Genomic DNA, 15076 nt, shown 5'->3' on the forward strand with positions numbered 1-15076 from the left:
TCATTTGGTGGCCCTATGACTAAACCTTTCTCTGCTGAAACAGTGTCTCAATTCATTGACTTACTGTGTGCATCAGGTAATGAACCTATTACAGTTATACAAGGCCTCCTATGTTTCCCTCTTCCACTACAAAAAAGCAGCATTGTAACAATGATGACTGTAGGCTGCTTTAAGTAGCAATACCAGGCTTCTTTCTTGGGTTTGCAACACCGTGCAGAAGGAAGATAAGTTTCAGCATCAGACAGACCTGGATTCAAATGCTTTTCTGAAGTTACTCTCTAAGCCACATTTTTTCTAGAATGATAATAACAATGACTGCTATAGAAAAATAGCATGCAGAAGAAGTGAAATGCTGTTGTAGAGCCACAAGAATGGCATCCGATGGAGTGGACCTTCCAAAGGTATTATTAGCACTTCCCACTCTCTGCCACATCCACTTTTCTCTCATACAGTTTTTGCTCATACAGTTGATGGACTTAGATTGCTCACAGGAAGCTCTTCCTTTTCACAGAGGTGTCTTTGGGCTGTGTGAGTAGAAGTAAAGCTGTTTACTGCCTTAACCCCATGCTCCGACACACACACTGGGTAAAGTTCTTAGATGTTCCTGGAATCAGGCCGCCTCTTAGTCTCTCCTTGAAGCCTCCTGACATTGGAGTCTAGAAGTCTTCTTAGATCCATTATCTCATTACATATTGACAATCAGCCTCTGCAACAGACAGCATCATTCCCATTTTACAAATGAGGAAAACCACAAACGGATTTGACAAACAAGGCCAAATGTATTCAATTTCCTTTAATCCAATTGCCTGATACTCTCCTTGGTATAAAAAAAAGACCACTCTTTATTCCTGCCTTAAAAAACAGTAGGAAAAGATGGAGATGCTTTGCCAGGAAATGAGATGGCTCTAAAATCAAAACTTGTCAGACTAGTCTCCCCAGTAAAGCACTAAGTAATAAACCTAACTCTAGAGATAAAACACAGAAGGCAGAGCTAACGTTGTTTTTAACATACGCTAAACTGAAATAAACTGATCACCAAGTAAAATAGGAGGGCCCCAGTGTGAGCATATTAAAAGAATGACCCTCCTCCTTTTTGGCTAGTATTATTTTACTGAGAAATCACAAAATCCATATATAAGATGTACAAACAAATATACACCTACACCTTTATATGTAAATGAATGTAAACATATACGTTCACACGCTCATATACCCTAATTAACACAAACCAGCCTATATATGCATTTTTTCTTTTTTACTTTATTCTGACATAGGTGACCATAGTATAAAAATGGGAAAAAGGACACTTCGGATAATCTGACCCTCCCTCCATCCATCAAAAAGAGTAAACAAAATTGAAAAAGTAAAATGAAGCTTAGAGGGTACAGCATTTCACAGCCAATACCCCTGATTCAAGTAGCTTCATGATGTGTCTTTTCCCTTCTATTGGCTCCCATAGCAGAAAGTATCAGGGCCCATCCAGGGCCTTTCTTGCCACCTTGAGGTCACCCACAGACTATTTCCATATGCACACTCTCGTGTCCTGGGCATATGCTGAGTCTGGGCTCAGGACAGACCAGAAGTGCCAAGGAGGTAAAGTCCTGGGGGCCACTCTCAATGCTGAGCTGTGATAGGAGCTAGTGAGTAAATGTCCCAGCTTCCTCACCCCTTACAGGGACAGAATCTGAAATGGGCTCTAAATATCCCCTTATAAGGTCCCCATCAGGATTGACACCTGTTGCCCATGGCAGTGACCTGCTTACCAATGCACCTTTATTGGCCTTCGCCACCCACCCTGTCCCACTTCCCCACACTCTTACTGTGCTGTCTGAGATCATTGCCCAAGTAAATGACTTACCCAGGTCCCTATCTCACGATGTGCTTTTAAGGCACTAAAACTACGAAAGTTTCCTAATTCCAAAGCCTCTAAACCAGGTCTCCAACCCCTGATACCAGCATGTCTCCCACTAAATTCCCTGAATCTTGACATATTTTCCAGATAGTTCCCAAGGGATGGTCCCCGCTCTGTGCTGTGATAATTTACATTTTGTCTCCACTGCTGGTCTGTGGCAGGGATTCTGTCATTTACCAAGTGCAGTGCTGGACCAAGGCAGGTGTTCCATAAATGACTAATGAATCATCATGTCCTCTCTCTCTGAAAAGCACACGCCCATCTCTAACACTTCTGGCCTGACTCTGCAGCCCTGGAGTCAGTCTTGTGGAGTTGCTTAGAGGCTTGCAGAGGTGTCTGGCCTGAGATCGAAGAGCACCATGGGAAGCCCATCAGTCAGCTCTGGTAATATGCCTTACTATAACTGCAGACGCACAGATGGGCAAATCGACAGGTACCTGGCCACTTGTGCTCTGTGCTGACATTGTGTGTGCCTAAGGGGGCTTGCCTTGTTGTAGAGGAAAGAGAGGTGGCAGATCACTCCCGCCACCCACATCACTCCCACCAATTCCCAGCAGCTCCTCTCATACCTCCCTGTAATGTCCCTTTTTCTAAAGAACACATTCTCAGCTCCTCAGGATGAGGCTCTCTTGAAGCTGGACTCTCTCAGACAAAGCCACCCTACATGTTCTGCCAGCAGATCCAGTGAGCAGGAAAAGTCTCATGGATACCCCAGAGGGAGTTTCAGCAGCCAGAGAGGGATGGAAATCCCGCGGCTACTCAACCTCAGTGTGAGTCCTCCCCTGCTTTGCCCAAGTTGCTCTTCAAGCTCATTCTCTGATACCCATGCCTGAGCTCCCACAGACAAGCTGGCACAATACACTGTATGGTAATGTCTTCCCTTCTGGACTTCTTGCGAACAGGAAGAGTTTGTGCATTCTTCTCCCCACTGCCTATCGTAATGCCAGTTACACATAAGGCGTTTTATATATGTGTTGAGGACAAAAGTAAGCAGAGCTTTCCACACCAGGCAGAAACAGGCCTTAAAAATGTATATGTCCCTTGGAGAGGGAACACAGTAATACACATTCAGTCAGAACACTGAGACTTTGATGTGTAAAGGGGGATCTTAAAAGAGGAGAAAAGGTTTAGAAAGGAGAAACTTGAGGACAACAGAGGCATTCTTTGCTTAATTCAGACAGAGAATGGATGGGAAGGATGATGCCGAGAAGGGAAGAGGATACCATCCCCTCTCCGTGCAGCATTTCTTTCGATATTTTAAAAAGAGCAAGAACTCTGAAGATAGAATTTGATTTGCAGCCTAGCTTTTCTGAGATTGTTCATGAAGGACTATGAAAATGCCAAAACACAGTAGCAGAGGAGTCTCAGGAAATGAGCTCAGGCCTGTCAGCATTTCTGATTGTTAACCAGTCACACTTTGAGCTTTATTTCAAGCCTGTTTGAGGCCAGTGGAGAAATGAACAGGCCATAGCTACACCAATTACTTTCCAGATGAAGCTTCAACAGTGTGGAGGGAGGTAGTTTCTATTTGTTGACTCAACCTAGAAAATGGTTTAGAAAATTTCCTGGCAGGTATTAGCAGGAAGTTGATCAAGGAATAACTCTAGGTAGGGATTTTTTAAATGAAATTCAGAGTAAACACTATAAAGTCAGCGTCGCAGTGAGAGAGGGATGCTGGCATTCCGACACACCTGGTGGAGACTGAACCTGGCGAGCAGCTCACAAAGCTGGCTCTCAGACATTTGAGACCCTCACCGCAGATTTGGCAGTGCTGGAGAAGATGCATTCAAGCCCTGGCCTGGGTGTCATGGAAACCAAGTTTCATATGCACGCTCATCCAAGGTCTCCTAATTTACTGTCTAAAGCAAGCTTCCTCACCATTCTCCATCTGTTTCCATTTCTACATTTCAAAGTTGGAGATAATCCTCTTAAAAAAAAAAGTGGAGAAAGTGAGTGCTTATAGAATACCCACTATGTGCCAGGCTCATACTAGATATTATACATGAATTACTCTGTGAATCTTCACAACGGCCCAAAGTAGTTAGTTAGGGTGAGGTAATGTATAGCAGTCAGAATTCAGGTTTAGATTTCAGAATTCTCTTAAAAACCACTTTGTTTTAGAGAAATGGATTAATACAGAGAGTATTAAATACAATGGCTAAAGACTGAAGGCTGGTGAGAACTTCTGCTAGCTTTGAAGAAATTGGAAAATATTTGAACCACAGGAAGCCCCTGCCAATGATCTCATCTGCATGTCACACTGAAGTAGGGGTTCACAGAAGCTCACCTGGAAGCTACTGTGAATTTCATGTTCATTACATGTCTACATGGCTATTCTCCAAAACAAGAGAGTAACAAATGCTTCTCCTGTCTTAAAGGGCTGCTGCCTACATGTCTCACATTGGAAAAACTAAACCAGAACACTGTTGACCAGGGGGCCTGGAAAATGTAGTTTTCAGAATTTTAGCCCCTAAAAAACAAGGAAGAGCTTAGAATCAACAGTCAATATCCAGCATTGAGGAATACTATCATGTTTATCTTATTACTGAGGCAACTAACATTTCAAGATGTTAAGTAACTTTTCTCAAGTTCTTTCTGCTAGTTTGTGATGGAGATGGAATATTATTATAATAAACCTGGGTGTTTCTCCCTCCAAAACCTAGGAGAAATAATGGAATTTTGATTCATGCAGAGGCACAAATTTGTTCAATTGCATCCAGAGAGGATATTTCTGTGTTTGCATTGCTGCCTATCCACTAACCCTGTCAGCGTGAAGGAGATAAGAAAGGCAGGTTTCCCCATAAACCATGCAAGAGTCTATGTGATATTTGTCCATAATAATTAGGAAGAGTATGAGGGCAATAATATTAATGCCTGAGCAAAAAACTTCAAGTGCAACCAGGGGAATACAAGTTAAAACCACAATGAAACACTGTGTCACATCTACCAGACTAGCAAACATGAAGTGCTAGCAAGGACATAGAGCCACACCAACTCTCTGCCACTGCTGGTGGACATAATAGATTGTTACAACCATGTTGGAAAACAATTTTCCATTACCTCTTTTTGAGACAGGGTCTCACCTTGTCACCCAGTTTAAAGTGCAGTGGCTGAATCCAGGTTCACTGCAGCCTCCACCATCGGGCTCAAGAGATCCTCTCACCTCAGCCTCCTGAGTAGCTGGGACTACAGGCATGTACCACCATGCTCTGCTAATGTTTTGTATTTCTGTAGATATGAGGTTTTGCTATGTTGCCCAAGCTGGTCTTGAACCCCTGAACTTAAGCCATCAGCCCACATCAGCCTCCTAAAATGCTGGAATTACAGGTGTGAGACACCGCACCCAGTTTTCCATTACCTCTTAAATGCATTTACAGTCTATCAGCGAGGAATTTCACTCATACGAATATCTCCTAGAGAAATTTTTGTACTTGTACACCATAAGATGAAATGCATACATAAATGTTTATAGTAGCATCATCCATAATAGATTAAAAACTTAAAGCAGACCTAATGGCCATTAACAGGATGAATAAATAAATAGAGTATATTCATACAATGGAATATTGTAAAGCAATAGAAATACATGAATTACAATGAGATGGAACAAGATGTATGAATTTAAAAGGTTTAATGCTGAGGAAATAGTCTCTATTCCATTCATACAAAAGATAAAAAACAGACAATACCAAATAATATACTGTTTAGACTCCAAACATATGTCACAAAACTATAAAGAAAAGCAAGGCAAATATTAATTAAATTTGAAAAATAATGAGTTATTTTAGGGGGAGACAGAATGGAGTAGAACTAGGGAGGGACACTTGGAGGAACCTTCTATGATCTTAATAATAATCTAAGTGGGACGGTGAGTTCAAGGGTGTTTATTATTATTCCTTACATTATAAATATGTATACTCTTTTATATGTATATTTGTACACACATTTCTTTGTATATTTCATATGCAAAGGAAGTTAACGTCATAGTGGAGATTTTCTGTCAGCCTCTGCCTTTCTCCAGCCCCACTCAATTGCAGTTTGGTGCCGGGGTAGTGGATGTACAGCCTGTCCATCCCATTCTGTGCTTTCAAATTCAGCCCACTCTGAGACAATATAATGTCTCCTGTGGTATATGAACTCCATCCCCAGAATTCCTCCTGACCACCTCTCACTTGACAGCTTTACAGTATGAATAAATCACATTGATTAAGAACATGAATTTTAAAACCTGTGTTTGGTTCCCAGCCTTGTCACTAAATAGTGTTGTGACCTTGGGATCATTATATAACTTCCGTGTTTCTCAGCCAGTCAAACAGTACTTTTCTCCTGGGATTGTTGTTATGAAGGTGCAATGATTTAATCTATGCAAAATACTTAGAAGATTGACTGGCATGCAGTGACTATAATTTAATTGTCAGGTTTTACTATTACTTCTTACTTTTTCTCTTGACAGATTTGTTGATCACCCCATCTTTCTTGCTTGACTCCACATCTCAGTAATCACTATGTACTTGGTCCCATTCCTAAGAACAGGGATCAGCAAACCATGGCCTGCAGGTCAAATTCAGCCCACTATCTGTTTCTGTAAATAAATTTTTGTTGAAACACAGCTATGTGCATTCATTAATATGTTGTCTGTGTCCACTTTCATGTTACAAAAGCAGAGTTGAGTGGTTGTAACAGACTAAGATCTGCAAAGCCTATCTGGCCATTTACAGAAAATGTCTGCTGACTCTTCCTTAGATTGTGGTTGAACCCTGCTCTCCTGGCTTTGATGTTGCACATCTCCCATAACCTTTCTGCTGCAGACAGGATTCCACATATCTGTACTCCAACCTCAGGCACAGTGACAAATGAAGCCAACATAACTTATGTTCTTGGGCTATAGGGACTATGAAATCAAGTCCACTCCTTTTTGGCCATTTCTCCTCATGGATAGAAGGGCTTAGACACATCGAGTGCCCAGGCCACTCCTGAGCAAGGCAATGCATGTGACAGCTGACTCTGGCATAAAAGGCTCACTACTTCCTACTAGAAATTTCCAACAGCATAGCATGTGATTACCTCACTTTGAAATAGAATACGTGGAAACACAATAAATATGCCAGGTTACATATTTATAAACACATACAAAGATAAGCATTTACTGTCACCATGACCTGGCCATTAAAATGTTTTAACTCCTGAATATTACATCCCCTTAAGTAAGATAAAGCCATTAAAGCAATAATTGTGAAGTCATATGATCCTCTCAATGGGTCTCAGGAGGAAACAAGCCAATATAAAATTGGTGTCTATTTTTTTTAATGTAATCCCTATTCTGCTGACTTCGTCCCTATGACCTCAGCCACCAAAGATAACACACCTACTTCACAATTCTAAATGGAAGTCCTCTAATAAGGGTGAAGGGTGACACAAAGACAAAATCTAAAAAAAGAAACCACAAAGACTGCAAAGACAAGGAGTTTCAGCAAATCACCCATTCCCACCCAGGGAAAGAAAAAAACAGAAGTGCCCTCCTTTGTGTGCTATTTTGGTCACATGTGATTAATAGCCTGTCACACTGTCAAGAGAACCCAAACTTGATCAAATCGACACATGGCACCTCTGTACACTAAGGTGGGGCACATTTCTGCACAAAATGTGCCAGAGGGATGCACTGTGTATGTGTATATATATAGAACACATACCTGCCACTTGCATCCCTTGATCCTGAAATACTGTTGAAATTCCTCTCCCTACACATACTCCCAGAGCGTTGTGTGTGTGTGAGTGTGTGTGCGCATTTTTCCATTTCATTCAGCAAGCAGCTGTGAAAGCTGTTATACTGCCTACATAGCATCAGAAAAGGATCTGGTAAGTGTTTAATGAGGGGGAGGTGTGATAAAAGGGATAAGGCAGTTAAATTGGTTAACTTAGAAAAGAATGAGATAAGATAATGAATGTGTTGCCATGGAAACCAGGTCATAGGCATAATCTAATACTGCTCTCTATCTGTAACATTCTATATTCTGAGAAATGGGCAAATCCTATTTTTTTTTTACTTATGACTATTATCTTTAGAGGGATATTAATAGTCTAGTCAGTGTCTTACTTTCCCACTCATTAGTGAAGCAATACATAAGTGAGATACAAACATGCCCTCTAGACTAGAAGAATGCAAAAACCCTTTGTGAATCCTAAAAGGACTCACTATGATTTATTTTTGTTCCTTTTTAAATTGACTGTCACATTTCTCTTTACTTCCCATAAACATCCTATCCTCCAAGCTTGCTCTTTACTAAAATATGCACAGGAGAATGCCCAATAAATTGATACATTTCTGTAAAATTTGGCTCCAAAACCAAATGCACCCCAATGTCTGTATCAAAAGAGCCCTTCAAGCAATCATCCTGGAAGTTCTTGGGCTGGCTGATTCCCCAGGGTGAATATATTTATAACTCCTCCTTTGGCACATGGGAATTAAGGTGACTTTAAAATGCATGCTAAAATACTAAAACATAAATAAAAATGAAAATTTAGGACTCAAAAATGTAAATCTAAATGAAAGATCAGCATGGGGGCGAGGATGGTACAATACTTATTCACAGCCCTTAATGTCCCATGTGTGCTAGTTGAACTAATGTTTTGAGTGTGACTTCTGGTGGTCAAAGCAAAAAAGAAAGCATGAAATAATAAATAAATGAGTAAACTAAAACATCCCTCGAAATAAGCTAAGCTTTTCTTAGAACTCAGTATTGAAAGAAATTTCTTACTTGGAGGTTCATACATGAACCACTCAGATATATTGTGCACAATAACCCAAATGCAAATGCAAGAATAGGTTTCCTTTTTTTTTCATTTATATATTTTTTTATTATTATTATACTTTAAGTTTTAGGGTACATGTGCACAATGTGCAGGTTAGTTACATATGTATACATGTGCCATGCTGGTGTGCTGCACCCATTAACTTGCCATTTAGCATTAGGTATATCTCCTAATGCTATCCCTCCCCCCTCTCCCCACCCCACAACAGTCCCCAGAGTGTGATGTTCCCCTTCCTGTGTCCATGTGTTCTCATTGTTCAATTCCCATCTATGAGTGAGAACATGCAGTGTTTGGTTTTTTGTCCTTGCGATAGTTTACTGAGAATGATGATTTCCAATTTCATCCATGTCCCTACAAAGGACATGAACTCATCATTTTTGATGGCTGCATAATATTCCATGGTGTATATGCGCCATATTTTCTTATTCCAGTCTATCATTGTTGGACATTTGGGTTGGTTCCAAGTCTTTGCTATTGTGAATAGTGCTGCAATAAACATATGTGTGCATGTGTCTTTATAGCAGCATGATTTATAGTCCTTTGGGTATATACCCAGTAATGGGATGGCTGGGTCAAATGGTATTTCTACTTCTAGATCCCTGAGGAATCGCCACACTGACTTACACAATGGTTGAACTAGTTTACAGTCCCACCAACAGTGTAAAAGTGTTCCTATTTCTCCACATCCTCTCCAGCACCTGTTGTTTCCTGACTTTTTAATGATTGCCATTCTAACTGGTGTGAGATGGTATCTCATTGTGGTTTTGATTTGCATTTCTCTGATGGCCAGTGATGATGAGCATTTTTTCATGTGTCTTTTGGCTGCATAAATGTCTTCTTTTGAGAAGTGTCTGTTCATATCCTTTGCCCACTTTTTGATGGGGTTGTTTTTTTCTTGTAAATTTGTTTGAGTTCATTGTAGATTCTGGATATTAGCCCTTTGTCAGATGAGTAGGTTGTGAAAATTTTCTCCCATTTTGTAGGTTGCCTATTGACTCTGATGGTAGTTTCTTTTGCTGTGCAGAAGCTCTTTAGTTTAATTAGATCCCATTTGTCAATTTTGGCTTTTGTTGCCATTGCTTTTGGTGTTTTAGACATGAAGTCCTTGCCCATGCCTAGGTCCTGAATGGTAATGCCTAGGTTTTCTTCTAGGGTTTTTATGGTTTTAGATCTAATGTTTAAGTCTTGAATCCATCTTGAATTGATTTTTGTATAAGGTGTAAGGAAGGGATCCAGTTTTCCCAGCTAGCCAGTTTTCCCAGCACCATTTATTAAATAGGGAATCCTTTCCCCATTGCTTGTTTTTCTCAGGTTTGTCAAAGATCAGATAGTTGTAGATATGCGACGTTATTTCTGAGGTCTCTGTTCTGTTCCATTGATCTATATCTCTGTTTTGGTACCAGTATCATGCTCTTTTGGTTACTGTAGCCTTGTAGTATAGTTTGAAGTCAGGTAGCGTGATGCCTCCTGCTTTGTTCTTTTGGCTTAGGATTGACTTGGCGATGCGGGCTCTTTAATAGGTTTCATTAGGACCTTCAGCCGTGAGACCAAGATGCAAATTATGAACGCAATGTTGAGGGGTGGAGAGAGAGATGTAATGACAGGGAAAAGAAGGGAATAATATGAAGAATTTATGGAGTATTTTTATTTGTCCTGCTTGGTCTAAGAATTACAATACTTTCAAAGAGAAATCCCCCCTATTCACTTCCAAATATCTCTTAATTCAGCTAACCAATAGGTAAGAATTAGAAAGCAGTGTTTTTGTCCTCTGACCTAGAATGCAGATCTACTCTGGGTTTAATGATGATCATGATGATATATGGCCAGATTTACAATCTTTTATGAAAATAGAGGGCTAATTCAAGACTCTCCAACCAATTCCCAGGTGATGGTGTTATTGCAAAGGCATTATTAGAATGAAGCACTCTGGATGTGGTTGTAAAGAGTTAACAGTGCAACTGGGTTATCCTGGAGAACTTGGTCCCATTCAGACTCCAGCAATGGCAGAAACCATTAATGCTCATCACATCTCCATGGCTTCTCTGCATCTCCCAGCTCCCTTTACAATTAGGTTTGGACTATATAACAAAGTTTAAACCAAAGGAATGTGGGAATAAATGCTGTAAACCCTTAAAAAGTCCACAGTAACCTTCCAGTTACTTTCTTCCCTTGAAATGGCAACCTTAGAGGCCGTATGTTCCAAGTGGGGTGGCTCCATAAAGCAGTAATACGAGCAAGAAATAAACTTAAAGCACATGGTAAGCCACTGATATTTCAGCGTTTAGCTAGTATGAGAGTAGTCATGGATTACCCAAATGACTAATAATATAAGTCATTATATCCCACTATATTGGGATTACCCAAATGACTTAATAATAAGACAGCCAACGAACTGTCTTCACCATACTATCTGTCATTTTTAAATCACGTTTCAATGATTTTATTATAGATATTATATATTTTTAGCTTAAATACTCTTGTAAAAATATAGACAAAAATTTGCAAGATATAACTACTGAACCATCTTTGAATGTATACCCTTACAGACCCAATTTCTCTCTCTCTCTCCTCTCTCTCTCTGCTTCATTGCCCTCTCACCTCATGCCTTCTTAAGACAGAGACATAGAAATATAATTAGAAAGATATATAAACAGTGGATGCCAGATATAAATTAATAAGTAGGTAATAAAGAAGCAGACAGACATCAGGCTTAGATATGCTTCTGTAAGTTTCAGGTGGGCATGTTTTCACATAACCTCAACAGGTGATTGTATAAAGGCAACCCCTGTTAATTTATAAATGTTGGCATTGAGTACTGAGAAGTAAACTGAGATTAGCAGTTAGTGGTAGGAGAGCATTTTAACTCAAATAGTTCTACTTCAAAGCCTGCATCTGAATCACTACTTTCTACTGGCCTGAGTTAATTGATTATCTTTCATTCATTCCCTCAATTTTTCCAACACCAATTGTTGCTTAACTAGTAAAATAAGGGATAAGGTCATTATTGTTTCTTTCCTGTCTCCTGACAACTTGTGCTTCCTTTTCTGTCAATTGCCTTTTTTTTAAGGATTATGTATGTATTTATTGATTTGTAGCAGCTCTTTATAAAGATATTAACGTTGTATCTGCCATATTTGCTCAAAAATATTTTTCCAGTGTTCTTTTTTCTTTTAATTTATAGTGATTTTTATTTCCTTTCAAATCTTTCCTTATAATTTCCATTATAGTTTTAAAGCTCTTGTCACTCCAAACTAACATAAATATGTGCTTATACTTTCCACGTATGCTAATCATTTGTTTCACCATTACATCCTTTGTCTACTTGAGAGTTATGCTTATATAAATGCTTCAAATCCTCCCTAATTTTCTTTCCTTGGTGTTTTCACTTTTCATAGTTTTCCAAACAATATTAGTGAATATCTATGTTTTATCCCATTGATTTGAAATGCTATCTTTATTATACAGTATATGAATTGTGATGTAGGAGGGAGAGCAGACAATCTTGACAATCTTGACTTGTAAAGAACATGACATTAGTGTTTGTGTTTCATGTATGATGCTGAGTGCTTTGTCAGATACATTTTTATTACATGTATAAACTACTCTTCGAGCCCTATTTTACTTATAATTTACTTTAATCATGAATAGATAGCCATATGTTTTCCCTTACTCACATAATGGATTATTTTAATATACATATATTTTATTAATAAGCCATCATTAAAATTCTGTAATAAAACCTACTTAGCCATAGCACATAATTTCTTTAATATACTACAGTTCATGCAGTCACCATTTGTTTAGAATTTTGCATTTCCATTTCTAAAAGAAATTGATCTATAGTTTCCTGTAGTTAAGCCAATTATAAGAAAAGAAAGAGGGAAAATTTACCTTTTATTATCAAATATTTCAACTGGCACAAAAATTTTGTGTTATATAATGGTTTGAAAGAACTCATTTCTAAAGCCTTATGGGTCTATCATTTTTTCACTGGTTATTTTTAGATACTTTTAATAATTTCTTTCAAACTCTATTCAGCTTTTTTCCTACTTATTCTATGATTGATTGTTTTTTGTATCAACCTTTAAAATTATTCTTTCATTCATGTCTTTATCTATATTGGCATATATTGACATAGAATTCTATTTTTTCTGTTAAATGTGTTAAAATGTAAACAAATAATGATTTAGTTGCATCTTCTTGATCATTCCTAATAAACTGTATGGTTATTTATTTTTCTTTCCCTGGTCATGTTTATGAGATTTTGTCTATTTTAGTGGTCTTAAGTCTTTTTTAAAAAACATACAAAAAACCTCTAATATTTATTATTTTATTATTTTCAAATATTATTTCCATTTGTGCTTTATTTCTTCCTTGGATGAACATAATTCAAATACAACCATTAAACACAAATCATTAATCCTATTATTGATTTATCTTTATTCTGTTATCTGCTTAGTATAAAAAATATGGCATCCTATCATCTTGACTTTTTCAATTTTTTTTATTTTGTACATTCCTGTGTCATTCATTAGCTAAAGTTTTGTGATTGTTTATTTTCATTTGGATTTTACCATTAGCAATGTAGATTTTGTCCCTGTTGAACATTTTATACTTTTTCATAAAATGTTACTTTTTTATATCAATCCTTTCTATCATGTAAGGACACAACATTTGTCTCCTTTTATCCTTCACCTTCTGCCATGTGACTATGCAGCAAGAGGGCCCTTGCCAGTGCCACACCTTTGATCTTGGACATCTCGGCCTCCAGAACACTGGAGAAAAAATTTATATTCTTTATAAATTGCTCAGTATCAGGTATTCTATTAGAGCAGCATAAAATGGACTTAGGTGCCTACTGGAAACTCATATAGTTGAATTTCATGTTACTCTAGGAGTTTTCACATTTACATTTCACACGTTTCATGTTCCTAAACATCTTACAACCACATTATCCTGCAAGACAATGTAAAAGTGTGGGAAATATCAATTAAAATCAAAACGGAAATGCTTTGTGGGCATATATGCCCTGCATGCATGTTTGTATACAATTGTATATGTGTGCACACATGTGGGTGAGTTCATGCATACATGTAGTGGGTGTGTGGTCTGCGGCCAAAGATGACCAAAGACACTGAAAAGTCATCTGACCAATAAGGACTAGGTAAAAAAGATTAACTATCTCCAAGAGCATGTTTATTATCTTCTTGACTCTTTACAAAGGGTCAAAGCCCCGCATAGCAGTGGTAGCAAGATCCCATAAAATATGATGGGCTATCATATTTCCTATGAAGACAGAGGCATATGGGCAGCACAGGGGAGACAAACTCAAGAGATTCAGAAAGACAGGTGAAAGCTAATTTAAATGAAAGTTTGAAATCAAGACTTAATGACAGGATAATCCCTCTAGGAGCTACAGAATTTTGCTTCATATCTTTGTGCATATAGGTTGATAGTGATAATATCTGAAGAAAAAATTATAGCTTGCCTGATCTTTGAATAATCAAATTTGTAACAGTGCTGTGATATTTCTGTCAACTTCATGTAAGATCTCAAAATAATTTCTTCATGTTTAGAGGCTCATGCTGGCTTCCACTATGGACTGCCTGAACCCTGCAAAACCCTCCTCTCCAAGTACTGTGCTCAGCTAGCTCAATTGAGCTGCTAATTCATCTGAGCCAAAGACCCAAAAGGACCTCCCCAACACAGGGTCCTGGCCAACTGCCGGATCCTGGTGACTGGGCTTAGTCAATCATGTGTTTTTAGAAAGAGTGGCAAAACCATACCCTGCCAAAAAGAAGAGGTAAAATCTGGACTTCCTGAAATGTGTTACTGAAACATGCTGTTTTGGAATTCACTATTCCACTGAGAAATTCTCTCTCCTTCCCACACAGAAAGACTCATGAGGGTGGAGAGACCAGGAGCCAGAATCCACCTGCTCCTCACTCATTTATTCAAATTGAAAATAGATCCCAAAGAACTATATGATTTTTTCCCTGGGAAGGTATAAAAATATGTCTCTGTTAAAAGAAGAATCATTTTAATACAGCCTTGGGATGATCACATAGGTTTTTGAAAGTGAGTTCAATTCATCATATTCATTAACAAGTATTTATCTTTCTTATCTTTCTTGGGCAGCCTCCCTTCCACTTTTTATGGCCTACAGCTTGAGCTCACCTGCTCCATCATCATACAGTATCCGGGGGAAAATGCTTAAATACATTTCAGATGTAAATGAGCATCTTGGGAAGGAAGCATCATAAGTAAAGAGCCATCCTCACACACCTGTTGCCTCCCGAGAGCAGTTGCTCCATGGAGTCCACTGTGACCTTGTTGGCAAGTATCCTGATGATC

General features: G+C 38.6%; 1 long non-coding RNA gene across 1 annotated transcript in view; it reads right to left on the bottom strand.

Annotated features, from left to right (window-relative positions):
* LOC134761127 (uncharacterized) overlaps positions 1-15076 on the bottom strand; it is a 233400-nt gene that overhangs the window by 30202 nt on the left and 188122 nt on the right. The window contains exon 4 of the long non-coding RNA XR_010139407.1: positions 15008-15075. This is a non-coding gene — a long non-coding RNA (uncharacterized LOC134761127). The remainder of the gene's footprint in view (positions 1-15007; position 15076) is intronic.

The sequence above is a fragment of the Pongo abelii genome, chromosome 2 (genome assembly GCF_028885655.2).
Source record: "Pongo abelii isolate AG06213 chromosome 2, NHGRI_mPonAbe1-v2.0_pri, whole genome shotgun sequence".
Classification (NCBI taxonomy): Eukaryota; Metazoa; Chordata; class Mammalia; order Primates; family Hominidae; genus Pongo; species Pongo abelii.